The 15,283-nt window shown below is 43.2% G+C and overlaps 1 protein-coding gene across 11 annotated transcripts in view; it reads left to right on the top strand.

Annotated features, from left to right (window-relative positions):
- The window catches only part of LOC138837202 (hepatoma-derived growth factor-related protein 2-like), a 292,262-nt gene that overhangs the window by 233,311 nt on the left and 43,668 nt on the right, over positions 1-15,283 (top strand). For 8 of the 11 annotated variants that reach the window (XR_011375242.1, XR_011375236.1, XR_011375235.1 and 5 more), the window contains 2 exons: positions 2,737-2,902; positions 11,838-11,980. The gene's annotated coding sequence lies outside the window, so the exon portion shown is untranslated. Of the gene's footprint in view, positions 1-2,736; positions 2,903-9,899; positions 10,322-11,837; positions 11,981-15,283 lie in introns of those variants that run through there. The other 3 variants (XR_011375245.1, XR_011375244.1, XR_011375241.1) reach the window with 3 other exon arrangements.

The following is a 15,283-nucleotide window of genomic DNA, read 5'->3' as shown; positions in this document are numbered from 1 at the left end:
ACTATCCCTCTGCTTTTTTTTTTTTTTTTTTTTAATAATTTTTTATTGTGAAAATACCGTACAGAGGGGTTAGAATTACATGAGCAAGGTAATAAGTACATTTCTTATCAAGTATTGTTGCCTCCTCCTTTGTTTTTCCCCTCCCATCCCTCCCCTCACATCTCCTTATCCCTCAGATCTTCATCTCAAGGCTAGTGCTCTGCCATTTGAGCCACAGTGCCCCTTTTGGCTTTTTCTCTTATGTGGTGCTGAGGATCAAACCCAGGGCCTTATGCATGCAAAACCAGCACTCTACCACTGAGCCACCTTCCCATCCCCTCATTGCACATCTTAAAATGCAACTTGTAGTATTTGAGGCACAAAAATGGTGTTTACTCTGAATTCTAAGATTCCTAAATAGTTAACTTATTTATGCCCCAGAAATTGATATCATTACCTCAACTAAGTAAATGACTAGTAGTATTAGCCAATAGATGAATTCAGGCCCACTGAATTTAATATCAGAAGCAATGCAGAGGCACAGAGGCTTGTAATTAGGGTGGGCGCTAGTCTCTCATGCCTGTAATCTTAGCTGTTGAGGAGACTGAGACCTGAAGATCATTGTTTTGAAGCCAGCCCAGGCAGGAAAGTCCATGAGACATTTATTTCCAGTTAGCCAAGGAAAAGCTGGAAGTGGCCAAGTGCTGGTGGCTCACACTTGTAATCCTACCTACTCAGGAGGCTGCATCTCTGAGGATCAAGGTTCAAAGTGAGCCTGGACAGGAGAGGCCATGAGACTCCTATCTCCAGTAAGCCACTGGAAAACCAGAAGTGGCACAGTAGCTTAAATGGTAGAGTGCTTGCCTTGAGCGGAAGAGCTGAGGGATAGTGCCCAGGCCCAGAGTTCAAGCCCCACAACCAACAACAACAAAACACTAGAAGTGGTGCTATGGTTCAATGGTAGGGTGCTAGCCTAGAGCAAAATAAGTTCCAGGGCAGTGCCAGGCCCTGAGTTCAATTTCTAGGGCTGACGCAGAAAAAGGCTTATTCTTAGTTTAACCTTCTCCTGTTGCTATCTGGAAAGTATTAATATTTGAACAAAAGGTGCTGTGTTGTCACTTTGTACTGGGCCCCTCTACCCTGTGGCTAGTCCTGAGGAAGGTTCATGTGCCTCATCCCTGCTACATTGTGTGCTTGCTCTATCATGGAATCTCGGTAAGTGTGGGGGAGTGTCAGCTGGTTCTGAAGTAGTGAGCTCCCCATCCTTGGAAGAATTCAAAGTTGAAACTGGAGGAAATTGGAATGCCAGATGGGAGGAGTTAGAGTAGGCAATCCTTAGGATCTGAGTTCCTATGAACCCTGATTGTAGGATTCTGTAACTTATCCTTCTACAATGTTACTGAATGTCAGAAAATAGAGGAGATGAGGACCGAGGAAAATGGTCTAGTGTGTAGGATTCTGCAAGTACGAGGAACTTGGAGTTATTTCCTTACTGTTGGCAGTAGTACTGGGCTGCTGACCCTCTGCTCTCCCCAATGTTATCTGTATGGGAGAAGCTCTGTTCTAGTGCTGAAAGTTCTCCTCTTGGTCAAAGGTCACAGCAGTGACACTAGAAGTGCTAGTGTCCTCCTTCTGAGGCCTAGCAATTACTTGCCCAGCACCTTTGTTTGCTAAAGAGGGGTGTGTGTGTGTGTGTGTGTATTTGCATGTGTGTGTGCATTGGTAAACAGGATGGACTGGAGGGCAGGAAGAACAAATGACACTCCAGACCTCCTGCCATGTATGTGACATTCCTTCTCAATGTTGGAACTTTAGGCAAGTTATTTTCATCTCTTTTCCCCTCACTTTCTGCCTCTGGAAAAGGGATCTGAGAGAATGAATTTTAGCAACTTGACTCAATTTTTAGAGATTTTCATTAATAACACAATTTATACAGCACTTTGTGTTTTTCAAAGAACTTTTCACATATGTGAGCTCACCAAAATTGTCTTAACAATGAGAAGGTGGTATTTGCACCATTTAAGTGATAAAGGAACAAAGGCCAAAAAGACAGTGGGTGGCAAAACTAGGCCTCTATGTCCACCATTTCATATAGGGATCTTGGCTATTTTCTAAAAGTTTATCCTTTTGTTCATTGAGCTAATAATGACAGGTTCCCATAATGTGATACTCACATAGTCCCTAGGCTGCTCCTGTGCACAAGGATTGTTTTTCTAAGACAGGATCTGTCCATGTAGCCCATGTTTACCTCATACTCTTAGTGTTCTTCTTGCCTCTGTTTCCTGAGTACCACAATACATGGCCACAGGGATGGTTTTTGCTGAGGTCCTCCATCCTTCTCTGGTCTGCTTTGACTGGGAATGTAGCAGGGTGAGAGCCAAGCCCTGAGTTCTAAAGTTAGATACCTTCTGTTCACATCTCCCAATTTGTCCTGTAGCTGAGTGGCCTGGACAAATGACCTTTTGGGACCTGATTTTTTTCATGTGTAAAAGAATGGTAAACTTAGCTTCTTTCATGCAGGGCTGGTGCTATACCACGAAAGCTTTACCTCTACTTCCTACATTTCTTTCTAGTTAATTAGAGATAAGAGTCTCATAGATTTTCCTGCCTGCATTGGCCATGAACCATAATTTAATGATCTTAGCCTCCTGAGTAGCTAGGATTACAGGTATGAGCCACTAGCATTGGGATATTAGGCATATTTTTAAAATTAGCTTTTAGGCTTGGAATTGTAGGCTTCTTTGGTTTTCTTTTTAGTATCTGTTAAGTAATTTTCAAGGTACTGCCTGAAGTCCCAGGGAGCCCCTGTGAACCTACTTGAAAGAAGATCTCATCACTTAAAAAACAAAACAAAAAAGAGAACCACCAGAAAAAAAAACAACACCCTGCATAACACCTCTGTGAACATGGGAAAGCAAAGAAGGTAAGTTATGACATCCACTTCTTGCTGCCATTTGGTATTTTGCAAACTGCCACTGCTATTAACAGTCACTTTTGAGTATTTATGATCTTGCAGTTAGTTGGAGCACTTTGATTCTCATAAGAAAAACAGGTTCACATTTAGAAAATGTGCCCTACAAGTAGCTGAGATCCCTCAGGGAGGCTGATGGATGGGGCCCACACAGGGGAAGGAAATGCAGCCACCTCGCCAGCCTGCAGAACTTTGCCTTTTCCACACACCCTAGTTGGAAGCTGTTTTTGTTTGTTGTGGTGGTGGTTGTTTGTTTTTGTGTTTTTTTTCCAGTCTTGGTATTTGAACCCTGGACCTGGGTGCTATCCCTTAGCTCTTCAGCTCAAGGCCAGCACTCTACCACTTGCTGCTTCCAGCTTTTTCTGTTTATGTGGTGCTGAGGAATTGAACCCAAGTTCTCATGCATGTGAGGCAAGCACTCTATTACTGAGCCACCTTCCTAGCCCCTTGAAAGCTGTGTGTTTATGTCTGGATCCTTACCCTGCCAGGGATGGACTTTCTGTGTGGCTCTGGCATAGTGTCCCATGGCAAAAGGACATGTAGCTAAATACCAAACCACTTTCCACACATATGTCCTTGCACCACACCAGCCACAATGCTAGCAAAGACCAGAAGCTGGTCTTTGAATTTATCCCAGAGTCCTAAACTGGTTCTTGGTGTGTGCAGGATAGAAGGGAGAGTTTTGGATCTGGCCAGTGTTGAAGCATCAGCCCAAGTAGAGCACCAGATCCTAAACTAGAAATTGGGAAAACACTGGCTCCCACTTTGGGCCTCAGTTTTGACTCTCGCTACATGATGCTCTGAGGTCCATGAGGTGCTTCAGTGCCAAATTATACAGGACTTGTGTTCAAGAGAAGTTGGGGTTTCCAGAGAAGGAGAATTGCATTTTAGGATTATTAGTTGTTTTTTTGTTGTTTTGGCGGTGGTCGTGAGGCTTAAACTCTTTGCCTGAGCGCTGTCCCTGTGCTCTTCAACTTAAGGTCAGCGCTCTACCTCTTGAGCCACAGCACCACTTCTGAGCATTGCATTTCAGTGACAAATTTACAAAGGTCTTGTCACTGTACATGTAAAGAAAGCATCATCAGCTTGTCAGTGAGAATCTTTTCACCAAGTGGATATGAGGGAAGGTTGGGGTTCCTACTCTGTCTGTGAGACTTTAGCTGGGCTCTGGGTCTTCTCAGGCTTTTTTCTACTTCTGTAAAATCCTTCCAGGAAACCTCTTCACATTGAGTTGCTATGGCTTCTTGGGCTCCTCTTGGCTGTGACAGCTTCTGACACTGCCCTTGTTTGGGGGCAGCTTGGATGGTTTTGAGGAGCCCTAGTCAGACATGCTTTAGAATCTGTTGGGATTCATCTCATGTGTTTTTGATTTCAGATTGAAGTTCATGGATTTGGGAGGAGAAAACCAGAGAAGTAAATGCCATTCTTAGCACAAAGTTGATGTATTTTCACTGTCAATTTGACCTTGATCACCTAGTCCGTGGGCCTTCATAGTTCTCCAATGCCAAAAATCTTTTTCTTCCTTTTTTAAACTTTACTCCCCCCCCCCCCACCTCCCAATCTATCTCTTTCTGTGTCAGTACTAGAGCTTAAACTCAATGCCTGGGTGCTGTCCTTTAGCTTTTTCATTCAAGGCTGGTACTCTACCACTTAAGCCATACCTCCAATTTAGGGTTTTGCTGATGAATTAGAGGTAAGGGTCTCTTTGATGTTTCTGTTTGTGTTGGATTTGAACTTCTATCCTTAGATCTCAGCTTCCTGCATAGTTAGGCATGCCCATCTCTTTTGAGAAGACCTGGTGATGTAACATATTATTGACTGTTTGCTGTGCACCTGGTAAAGTGTTGTGTGGCAGGGCTATGAAGACACTCAAGACATCATCTGTGCTCAAGTATCCCAAGAATGAACTGCAGCTCAGATGTGTGCAACAGCGCTCTCAGCGCACTGGGGAATGTGCATTGATAGTGTTCATAGGACTTCAAGGAAGTTAGTTACCTGACCAGGCTTTCCAATTTCCTGATTTTGTGCTTTAAATGAATTTCCATGATTCCCTTCCATTTCCTTCAAACCATAATATTTTTTTTTGGTTGGTTGTGGGGCTTGAACTCTGGGCTGGGACACTGTCCTTGTGCTCTTCAGCTCAAGGCGAGAACTCTACTGCTTGAGCCACAGTGCCACTTCTGGTTTTCTAGTGGTTTATTGGAGATAGTAGTCACACGGACTTTCCTTCCTGGGATGGCTTTGAACCTCGGTTCTCAGATCTCAGCCTCCTGAGTAGCTGGGATTACAGGCAGGAGCCACCAATGCCTGGCAAACCATAACATTTTAAATGTTACAAGAGAGAGAGAAAATTACAGAAGCTAGCATATTTCTTTTGGAGACATACCCAGAGACTCATTATTTTTAAGCATTTTCTTAGCACTTCTTGTGTTGAAAGCATTTTTAACTCATTAATTAGTAATCCACATTAATATATAGATGGAATTAATCTATTCCAGACAGAAGTTTGTCTTGAGGAAATACAAAAAACTTAAGTACTATTCCTTTCCACCTGTATCTTCTCTCTCCTCCCCTCCACCACACTTTATCTTGTTCATTATTTAGATTATTGCTCTGATCATTACACTCTGATTGAGCGCCACAAGTGTCCTTGGAGCTTCCACAAAGTTTGGGTTGGGTGTCTTCCCACTCTTCTGGACTCCAGGCTGTACATGGGTCTGCTTTGGGGACTCATTAGCACTTGAAAATGAAATTGGCCTCATAAATAGTCATCCTCAGGAAACAACGGGCTCTCCCATTTTTATTTTAGTTGCATTCAGCTGAAAACCTCTTAGCTTGTATTCTTGTTTGAGGAGAGTTTTTTTTTTTCCTCCTTTTTTCCTTCTTGCGGATCCTAGGGCTTGAATGCAGGGCTAGGTCTTAAATGCAAGGCCAGGAGATTTTGTTTGTTTGTTTTTTGTTTGTTTTTCCTCAAGGCTGGTGTTCTACCACTTGAGTCCCAGCTCCACATCTGGCTTTTTGGTGGTTATTTGGAGCTATGTGTCTCAAAGACTTACCTTTCTTTCTGAGCTGGCTGAAAACCATGATCCTCAGATCTTAGCCTCCTGAGTAGCTAGGATTTCAGGTATTAGCCACTAGTATCTGGCTAGGAGGTTAGTTTTTACCTTCAGAAAAAAAATCTCCATAACATGACTACCATTTATGTCTCTCTTTGGAACAAGGGCTCCCCTGTCCTTGTATTTGATCAAGATGATAATTTTCCACCTTGTACAGATAAGGAAATTGAGGACCATGAGGAGCAATCTCAAGATTGGTAAAAGTCAGAGCTGATATACATCTCCAAAGCTCTCCCCTTCCTATATTTCTTTGGTTCACCATTCTGGGCCTTCCCAGTGTGGTGCTCATGTTCACCCACAGTGGGCTGTCTGTCTTCCTCTGCTGCTGGCCTCTGGTGGAGAAGCTTGCAGAGGATGTGATGGTCTCCTGATTATACTCTTGTCTTCATTTTGTCACCTGGTGATCTGTTTCAGGAGCTGCCTGTCTATGGGCCCCCCTGTCCTCTTCCTTCCTTCCTGTCCTGGCACAAAGGAGCCACTCTTGGTACTAAGATTGCTGTGACATCAGATATGTAGAGAATCAGCCTATTGTCCATGTGGGGTCATAGATCTGAGGATACTATCCCTGACCTCTGGAAGCTCTTAGTGTTATCAGAGAAGAGCTGCCTTGTCCTCCTGGAGTCCCCTTCATTAGCTCCTTTTCTTTCTGCCCTTACAGGTCATGCCTGTTTCAGTAAGTAGTTATTATATGACAGGTCTCATGCTCACAGACTGCTATCTGTGACAACCTACTCATTAGGAGGTGAAATCATTGTTCCTCTTACCAGATAGGGAATCAATTGTTTAAGGGCTGGGCGCCAGTGGCTCATACCTGTAATCCTAGCTACTCAGGAGGCTGAGATCTGAGGATCATGGTTCAAAGCCAGCCCAGGAAGGAAAGTCCATGATGCTCTCATCTCCAATAAACCACTAGAAACCCAGAAGTGGCACTGTGACTCAAGCAGTAGAGCACTTGCCTTGAGCTGAAGAGCTGCGGGATAGTGCCCAAGCTCAGAGTTCAGGACCCCTGACCAAAAAATAAATAAATAAAAATAAATAAATAAATAAAAAATAAAGAATCATTTAAGGAAGGGGCTAAGAAAAAGAAAATACAGCTAAGAAAAAAAGAGAGCAGCAGAGATTCCTAATCTCCATATCTAATAGATATAAAAAACATTCAAAAAAACATTAAAAAAACAGATTGTACCCAGGTGCGGGTGGCTCACCACTGTAATCCTAAGCAATTCAAGAGTCTGAGATCTGAGGGTCCTGGTTTGAAGCCAACCTGGAAAGAAAAGTCTGTGAGGCTCTTTATCTCCAATTAACCTGCAAAAAGCCAGAACTGGAGGTATGGCTCAAATGGTATAGCACTAGCCTCGAGCAGAAAAAGCTTAAGGAAGGGCTAGGAAGGTGGCTCAGTGGTAGAGCGCTTGTCTTGCATGCATGAGGCCCTAGTTCCATTCCTCAGCACCACATAAGTAATAAAAGAAAAAAGCCAGAAGTGGTGCTGTGGCTCAAGTGGTAGAGTGCTAGCCTTGATCTGAAGAGCTAAGGGACAGTGCACAGGCCCAGAGTTCAGGCCCCATGACCAGACCCAAAACAAAAAACAAAAACAAAAAAGCTTAGGGATAGTTCAGTCCCCAGTTGAGTGGGGCTCAGTGTCCCAGCTCTGAGTTCACTCTCCAGTACTTGCACCAAAATAGGAATAATATTAATAATTACTTAAGAAGGAACAGGAAATACTTAGGATGTGGTAGATGTTTGAATCCTGAAGCTCCCTGTTGAGTTGCCTTGTTTCCCTTGTAGTACTGTTGCAGTGGTGTGTGTGTGTGTGTACACAAGTAACCCTATTAGTTATTCTATTGTGACCGTTAGGACCCATGAGCAAGAACTATTATAAGAAAACAGAAGTGTTGAACAATACGCTGTAAGCTACAACAGTAGATGGCCAAGCCAGATGGACCCCAGGTATCATTGATTCTGGACTGTGCACAGTTAACCAATCACAGACAGTATTGGCTCCTTGGTTAAACCCCAGAGAAAAAGCTGCTTTGCTAGGGATGCTGCAAGATAGACTGGCCAAGTGAATATCCTGTGTTAAAACAGGGAGAGGCAAGTCAGTAAGGTGAGGGCTATGCAATGCTCTGAAGGAAATGGGCATAAGTGAGAGCACCTGTCCTAAAGGGGCTTGTGGTATTAGTCTTTCCCCACACCACCATCCTAGAAGTTGTCCCTCAGCTTTTTGCTCAAGGTTAGCACTCTGCTACTTGAGTCATAGCTCCACTTCTGGCTTTTTTGTTGCTTTATTGGAGATAAGGAGCCTCATTGACTTTTCTGCCTAGGATGGCTTCAAAGCATGGTCCTCAGATCTCAGCATCCTGATTAGGATTACAGGCATGCGCCATGGGCACCCATCTATAATGCTGTTCTTAATGGCAGTGGCAGTCAGACAGGGCCTTCATCCGTGTCTTATTATATGGTCTCATCCTAATAGGTACTGTCCTCAGGCTAGAGTGTAGGGGACTGACTGGAAATCTCAGGCCTGGCCACAGTGACAATTGAGTGAGTTACATTTCTTGAATTTGGATGCAGGCCACCTGCTTTGCTTCTTGGGTTTCTGCTTTCAAGTGCTCTGCTGGACTATACCTGGGGTCTCTGGTGAGACGCCTGGGTGAATGTGGGCACTTTTCAGAATGGCTTAGAAGCAGCTCTTGGTGGCTTTGCAGCTTGGCTTTCATTTCTGGCATGACAGTGCATTGGGAAGGTTCTGGATCGAGTCAGGCTTAGCTTTGGGCTCAGTCTCTGCCACATGCTAGCTCTTTCTTCCATTCCAGATGAGTCACTGTCCATCTTAGGCTGCCCTGTCCTGTCTCCTCCTCATATACCTGTCTCTGACTTGGGGCCAGGGATCTGATGAAGAAATTCTCTTCAGACAAATAGAGATTCCCTGGAAGGAAATTGATCATGTAAAGCTGGTTTCTCCACTGGCAGTTGTTTAATTTTATTTCCCTTTCATTTTTCTTCCTCTTCTCAGGGATCACTGCCTATAAGAACTTGATAGCAACTAGACTTAGATTGTTAAATGTAAATTGGAGCTGGCTTCTGAAACTCCAGGTGAGTTTCTTCAGGCCTGGGAGATTTTTCAGAGCCCTATGCACCTAATGCATTTTAGCCTTTATTTTTATTTTTCACCTATATTTTTTTTTCTTGTATTACTTCTAGATGCCTTTTATTTTCCCTTAGGACTCAAGCATAATTTTGGTTGCTTTTAGGTGTAATTATAGAAGGCCTAACTCATTTCAGTGAGAGGAAGATTTATTATTTCACATAATAATAACCACAGTGGGGCTGGGGGGTTATCCAGGGGAAGGGCGCACGCCTGGCACGTGTGCAAGGCCCTGGGTTCAGTCCTCAGCCCTGGAAAAAAAAAGAAAAAAATAATAACCATAGCACAAGGGAGACGGTAGAATTCATTAATTCAGTGGCTCAGTACTGTCTTCTTTTTTTGTCTTTTGTTTTGTGAGCCATGGGGCTTGAACTCTGGGCCTGGGCTTTGTCCCTGAGCAACTCAGCTCAAGGCTAGCACTCTACCACTTTAGCCACAGGGCCACTTCTGATTTTCTGGTGGTTTATTGGAGATAAGAGTTTCGCAGGTTTTCCTGCCTGGGCTGGCTTTGAACCATGATCCTCAGATCTCAGCTTCCTGAGTAGATAGGATTACAGGCCTGAGCCACTGGCACCTAGTCTGTCTTCTTATATTTATATTCCTACCATCTTTTGAATTGACCATACTGGGTATATTCTCCACAGGCTAAAGCTCATCATCCCAAGTTGGCTGTTGTAGCACCAGACATCCCATGTAAACACAGAAACCAACAGAATGGATGATGAGACAAAATTGGGATTTGTTTGCAAAGAGGACTGAGAAGTGACCACTGAGGTGGTATCTATCCTTGATGAGAAACATATACCTTTTCTCTTTTGCTTGACAGGTTAAGAACAAATATCTTGTCATGGCATAATGAGATTACATACTGTGCCCTCAACTATTATTTCCTCATTTTATTTCCTTCTGCTCTCTACACTAGAAGGCCAAACAAGACCACTAGCTATTGTCAGAACTATGTACACCTCATTTTTACCTCCTTGTTCTAGGCAGGCTGAGCCTGTGCCTGAACCACACCCTGCCCATGTGGCCTGCCCTGCAGCTGTAGCATAAGACAAAAACGGCTAGAGTCAACAGTACTAGCAGAGCCTCTCCCTTGTTCCCTCCCAAGTATGTATTTTGAAAACAATCTTTTTATTTTATTTTTTTTTAATTTAATTTAATTTTATTTGTGAACATACTGTACAGAGGAGTTACAATTACGTGGGCAGGATAATGCGTACATTTCTTACCAAGCATTGCAGCCTCCTCCTTTGTTTACCCTTCACATCCCTTCCCAGCCTCCCTCCTCCCCCCCAATCTTTTTATTTTTATTGCAAGATAAAACAGAAAATATAGCTGGCACTTGTAATCCTAACTCATCAGCAGGCTGAGATTTTAGGATTAAGTTTCAAAGCTAGCTTGGGCAGGAAAGTCTGTGAGCCTCTTCTCTCCAACAAACCATCAAAAAGCCTGAAGTAAAGTGGTGGCTCAAGTGGTAGAGTGCCAGCCTTGAGCAAAACAGCTAAGAGACAGTGTCCAGGTCTTGAGTTCAAGCCTCAGAACTGGCACTCCCACTCAGGATCCATCCAGGATCCTGCTTTCCCTTGATCTGTCAGACCTCCTCTGCCTCCTCCAGTCTGTGACATTTCCACTGTCTTTTCTTTAGTATGAGCTTGACACTTTTGAAAAGGGCAGCTACTGATCCTGTGGGAAGCCTCCCAGTGTGACTTGGGTGGGTGTTTTTTTACTTTGGCTGGTCCTGGGGCTTGAACTCGGGGCCTGGGTGCTCTCTTTGAGCTAGTTATAGGCTATCACTCTACCACTTGGAGCTACAGCACCCACTTCCAGTTTTCTGGTGTTCACTGGAGATATGAATGTCACAGACTTTTCTCTCTGGGCTGGCTTTGGACCAACATCCTCAGATCTGAGCCTCATTATTGGCTAGAATTCCATGGGTGAGCCACTGGAACCCAGCTAGGCATATATTGGTTTCCTTGTTTGTTTGTGCCTAATTTTATAACTGAATGAGAAAGCTCAGTTATGTCATATCAATTTCTGGTGTCTCATTGCCTGGATGTATCTTTGGTCATCTACTTAAGGTGATCCTTGCCAGTATTTTTCAGGATGAGGCCATTGTTTCTTACATGATAATTGGCAAATAACATGAGTCTATAGTTCAATTGTAAAGAGATTTTCTTCAAAGAGTATCTCTGTGCAGGTTTAGCTTAGGAAACAGATGGGAACCAGATGCTTTGCTTGAGATGGACATGGGCCAGGTTGGTATTCCAGCAAGATCTTCTGCCTCATCTCTAAATGGCCCAGCTTGTGAAGTGCCTCAAGTTCTGTTTGAGAACCTAGCCTGATGTTGGAGATTTGCCTATAAGCTTTTCTGCAAGATAGTTTCCTTCCAAACTGACATTCACAAAGTGAGTTAGGTTTAATATAAGCAACACAAAATGGAACTGGTATCAAGCAGCATTTATTTAGTGTCTCTGTGTATCTACTACTATGTTAAATCTAAGGACGGTGAAAGTCATAGTCTGTGTCCATGAATCCAGCACCTTTTCTTCAAAGTATGATCCTTTGAGCTCCTGTTCTGACACAATTGTTTAACTACATTGTTTTTACTGTTCTCTTTAAATAGATTTTCACCTGTGACACTCATCTTCAGTGAAACACCAAAAAAAATCTGGAAGTGGAGCTGTGGTTCAAGTGGCTAGGCCCTAGGTTAGAACAAAAAAGCTCAAGAGCAATGCCCAGGCCTTGGGTTCAAGCCCCAGAAATGAGGTAAGAGGAAATTAGCAGCTACTAGATAAAACAGAAGGTTAAGAGGCCAGAGCTAGAGTGGCTCAAGCCTACGATTATAACTACCTAAGGAAGTTGAGATCTGAGGATCCAGATTTGAAGCCAGCCCAGGCAGACAAATCGGAGACTTATCTGGGGAAGGTTTATTTAGAATGATGGCTCTACTGAAACCACTGAAGCAGTAGAAAACATAGATGCTCTTTTTTTCTCTCCTGTCTCCCTTATTCTTGTTCTTTTTTTCTTCTTTCTCTCTGCTTCCTTTCTCTCCTAGCACATGCTAGGCTAGACATCTAACCACTGTGTTTGATACCCAGCCACATGTTTGGATTTTTACATAATCCAATTCTCTCCAGGTGCCGGTGGCTCATGCCTGTAATCCTAGCTACTCAAGAAGCTGAGATCCAAGAATCAGGGTTCAAAGCCAGCCCTGGCAGGAAAACCTGTAAAACTCTTATCTCCAATAAACCACCAGAAAACCGCAAGTGGCGCTGTAGCTCAAATGGTAGAGTGCTAGCCTTGAGCTGAATTGCTCAGGGACAGTGCCCAGCCCCAGAGTTCAAGCCTCAAGACTGCCAAAAAAAAAAATCCAATCTCTTTACCTCTGAAAAGTTCCATTTTCCTTATATTTATAAACTTATACCTTTCTAGCTCCACAACTCCAGACTTCACACATTTACACTACTGAAGGATAAATAATGAGATGCATCTTTTTTAATGAGGGAAGGGGGACTCATCTTAAAAACCACAAATCAAAGCATCTTACTAGTCTGCTTAGAAACCTACTGCCTTTTCCCATTAAGTTCCATATTAAGAGTTAAAACTATCCTGAGCTGGGCATAGGTGGCTAATGCCTGTAATCCTAGCTACTCAGGAGTCTAATGTTTTGGGGGCCAGAAAATCTGAGATTCATCTCCAATTAACCACACACACACACACACACACACACACAGAGAGAGAGAGAGAGAGAGAGAGAGAGAGAGAGAGAGAGAGAGAGAAACAACTTTATCCCATCTCATAAGCTCGACGAGCCAGGTGTTCAAGTCCCAGACCTCCTTTTTGCAAACCTCCTCCCCCTCATTTTTTTGTGCCAGTCCTAGGGCTTAAACTCAGCATCTGGGCACTGACGTTGTGCTTCTTTTGCTCAAGATTAGTGCTCTACAATTTGAGCCACAGCATCACTTCTGGCCTTTTCTGTGTATGTGGTACTGAGGGATTGAACCCAGGGCTTCATGCATGCCAGGCAAGCCTCTATCACTAAGCCACATTACAATCCCCTTGACCCGTTTTTTTGCAGCATTTTTTTGTTTTTCTTTTCTTGGATTATTAAAATTTGTTAAGGCCTTTGCATTTGCTAGTTAGTCCTCCCTCACCTTCTCCTGCCCAATTCATATAACTAAACGTCCTTGCAAACACTTTGCTACTGGCCTGGACAGCCCTGTTCTGCCCATTTGGGCCTTGCCAATCAGTGGCTTGGGTAATCCCTGACCTCGGGATAGTTGGGAGGCTACTTAGCGCTCAGTACCTGTTGGAGGGTCAGATCTTCAAAAACACAAATGCAGATGGACACCCCCAGTCTCCTTTTCCCAGCTGACATCACTCCAGTGACTATGGTCAGCCAAACTTTAAACCACCTGGTTGGTGCCCAAACTCAATGAACCAGAGCCCAGCCACTTCAGACCAAAGAAAAACCCGGACCCAGAAGTATACCTGGCCAGACCCACCCCACAGGGGGAAGTATTTCCCAGGCATTGGGAGCACACTTTGTAGGCATCAGGAGTGGCTATGTGCTGGCTGGGTGCATGGTACTCCCCAAGTTGAGGTTGGCAGGAGCAAGTTGCTGGTAAGCCTTGATTGCTGAGAAGGGTAAAGGAGGGAAAAGGCAGCCTGATGGTAGGAGTGAGAGACACAAAGCATATGCATTTTGGTTCCTTAAAAATATGAATCCCTTTGGCTTATTTTTTCTTAATTTACTGGCATATTTCTCTTTTCCAATTCATCATAAAATACCCAGAAAACTTAGGAAACCATTAAATAATGCAATTGCACTTTCACCTACCTGTTATTTATTTATGTTTGCTGAGAGATGATGAATTTATTGAGAGTAGAGTATCTACATTCCTTCTACTAATAATATTAACAGTATAAACAATATAAACTCTTTGTCTTCCATCCTAACACATTCTAGATGATCTTTTATTTTCTTTTTTGGTTGGTCCTGGGGCCTGAACTCTGGTCTTGGGTGCTGTCCCTCAAGTCTTCAGCTTAGGGCTAGCACTCTACCACTTGAACCACAGTGCCACTTCGGGCTTTTTCTGCTTACGTGGTACTGAGGAATTGAACCCAGGGCCTCATGCATGCAAGGCAAGTACTGTACCACTGAGCCACCTGGCCAGCCCCTCTAAATGATTTTTAATCATGTAGATTCAAATTTAGATGGTGATGACCAAAGTATAGAGATTTCCATTGTTTCCTATTTCAGAGTATGTCTTAATATCATATGAAGTTAAATGAATTACATTTCTACAATGATATATTTTGTATGTATTACATATAGTGCATGCATTACACATAGTATACAACACACACACACACACACAAACACACACACACACACACACACACACACACACACACACCTACAGCTTAGCTCCAAGGTATCTTAAAGTTGCCTTCTGGTTTCATGCCTCGTGATTCTTTTTCTCTCTGGTATTTTAATGGCTCCAGGCAACTGGTATCATGTATACCTTTGAGCTTTCTCATGGATTGTTTTTATACCTTTGAACACTCTCTCTGGCATTTTCACCTGTCACAGTCTGATGTATGTCTCATGGCAGGTATTTGCAGATGACTATAGGGCTAATCAGTTAACATAAATGAGTGAATTGAATTCGAGTGCCAATTTTGAGGTGCAGGAGCATTGCCTAAAAGGACCAGTAGCTATTTGGCATGAAGTAGTTATTAACCAGTCACTATATAGCCTTTGTTGCTAGATCTTTCAGTTTTCAAGGGAAATTGGACACTTGCACTTTTGTATGAAGACTGGTTTTTAAACATGGAACTCATTTAAAAGTTTAGGCACTATATAGATAAATTAAAAACATCTCTAGGCTAGATTTGACACTCCAAGCTCTAGACTTGTGTTTGGTTCTTTGTGTATGAATCATGTCTCCTGATTCAAATGGGTGTTTTCCTTTCTGTTAGCATTTTTGGTATGTATCTTAATTATAGTAGTGTGCTGGTCTTTCTGCCTTAGTTGTTAATAAGTTTTTTAAATCTGTTTGAAAC

The sequence above is a fragment of the Dipodomys merriami genome, unplaced genomic scaffold (assembly GCF_024711535.1).
Source record: "Dipodomys merriami isolate MVZ:Mamm:240054 unplaced genomic scaffold, mDipMer1.0.p SCAF_266, whole genome shotgun sequence".
NCBI classification, from domain to species: domain Eukaryota; kingdom Metazoa; phylum Chordata; class Mammalia; order Rodentia; family Heteromyidae; genus Dipodomys; species Dipodomys merriami.
This window is presented reverse-complemented; position numbering and strand designations above follow the sequence as displayed.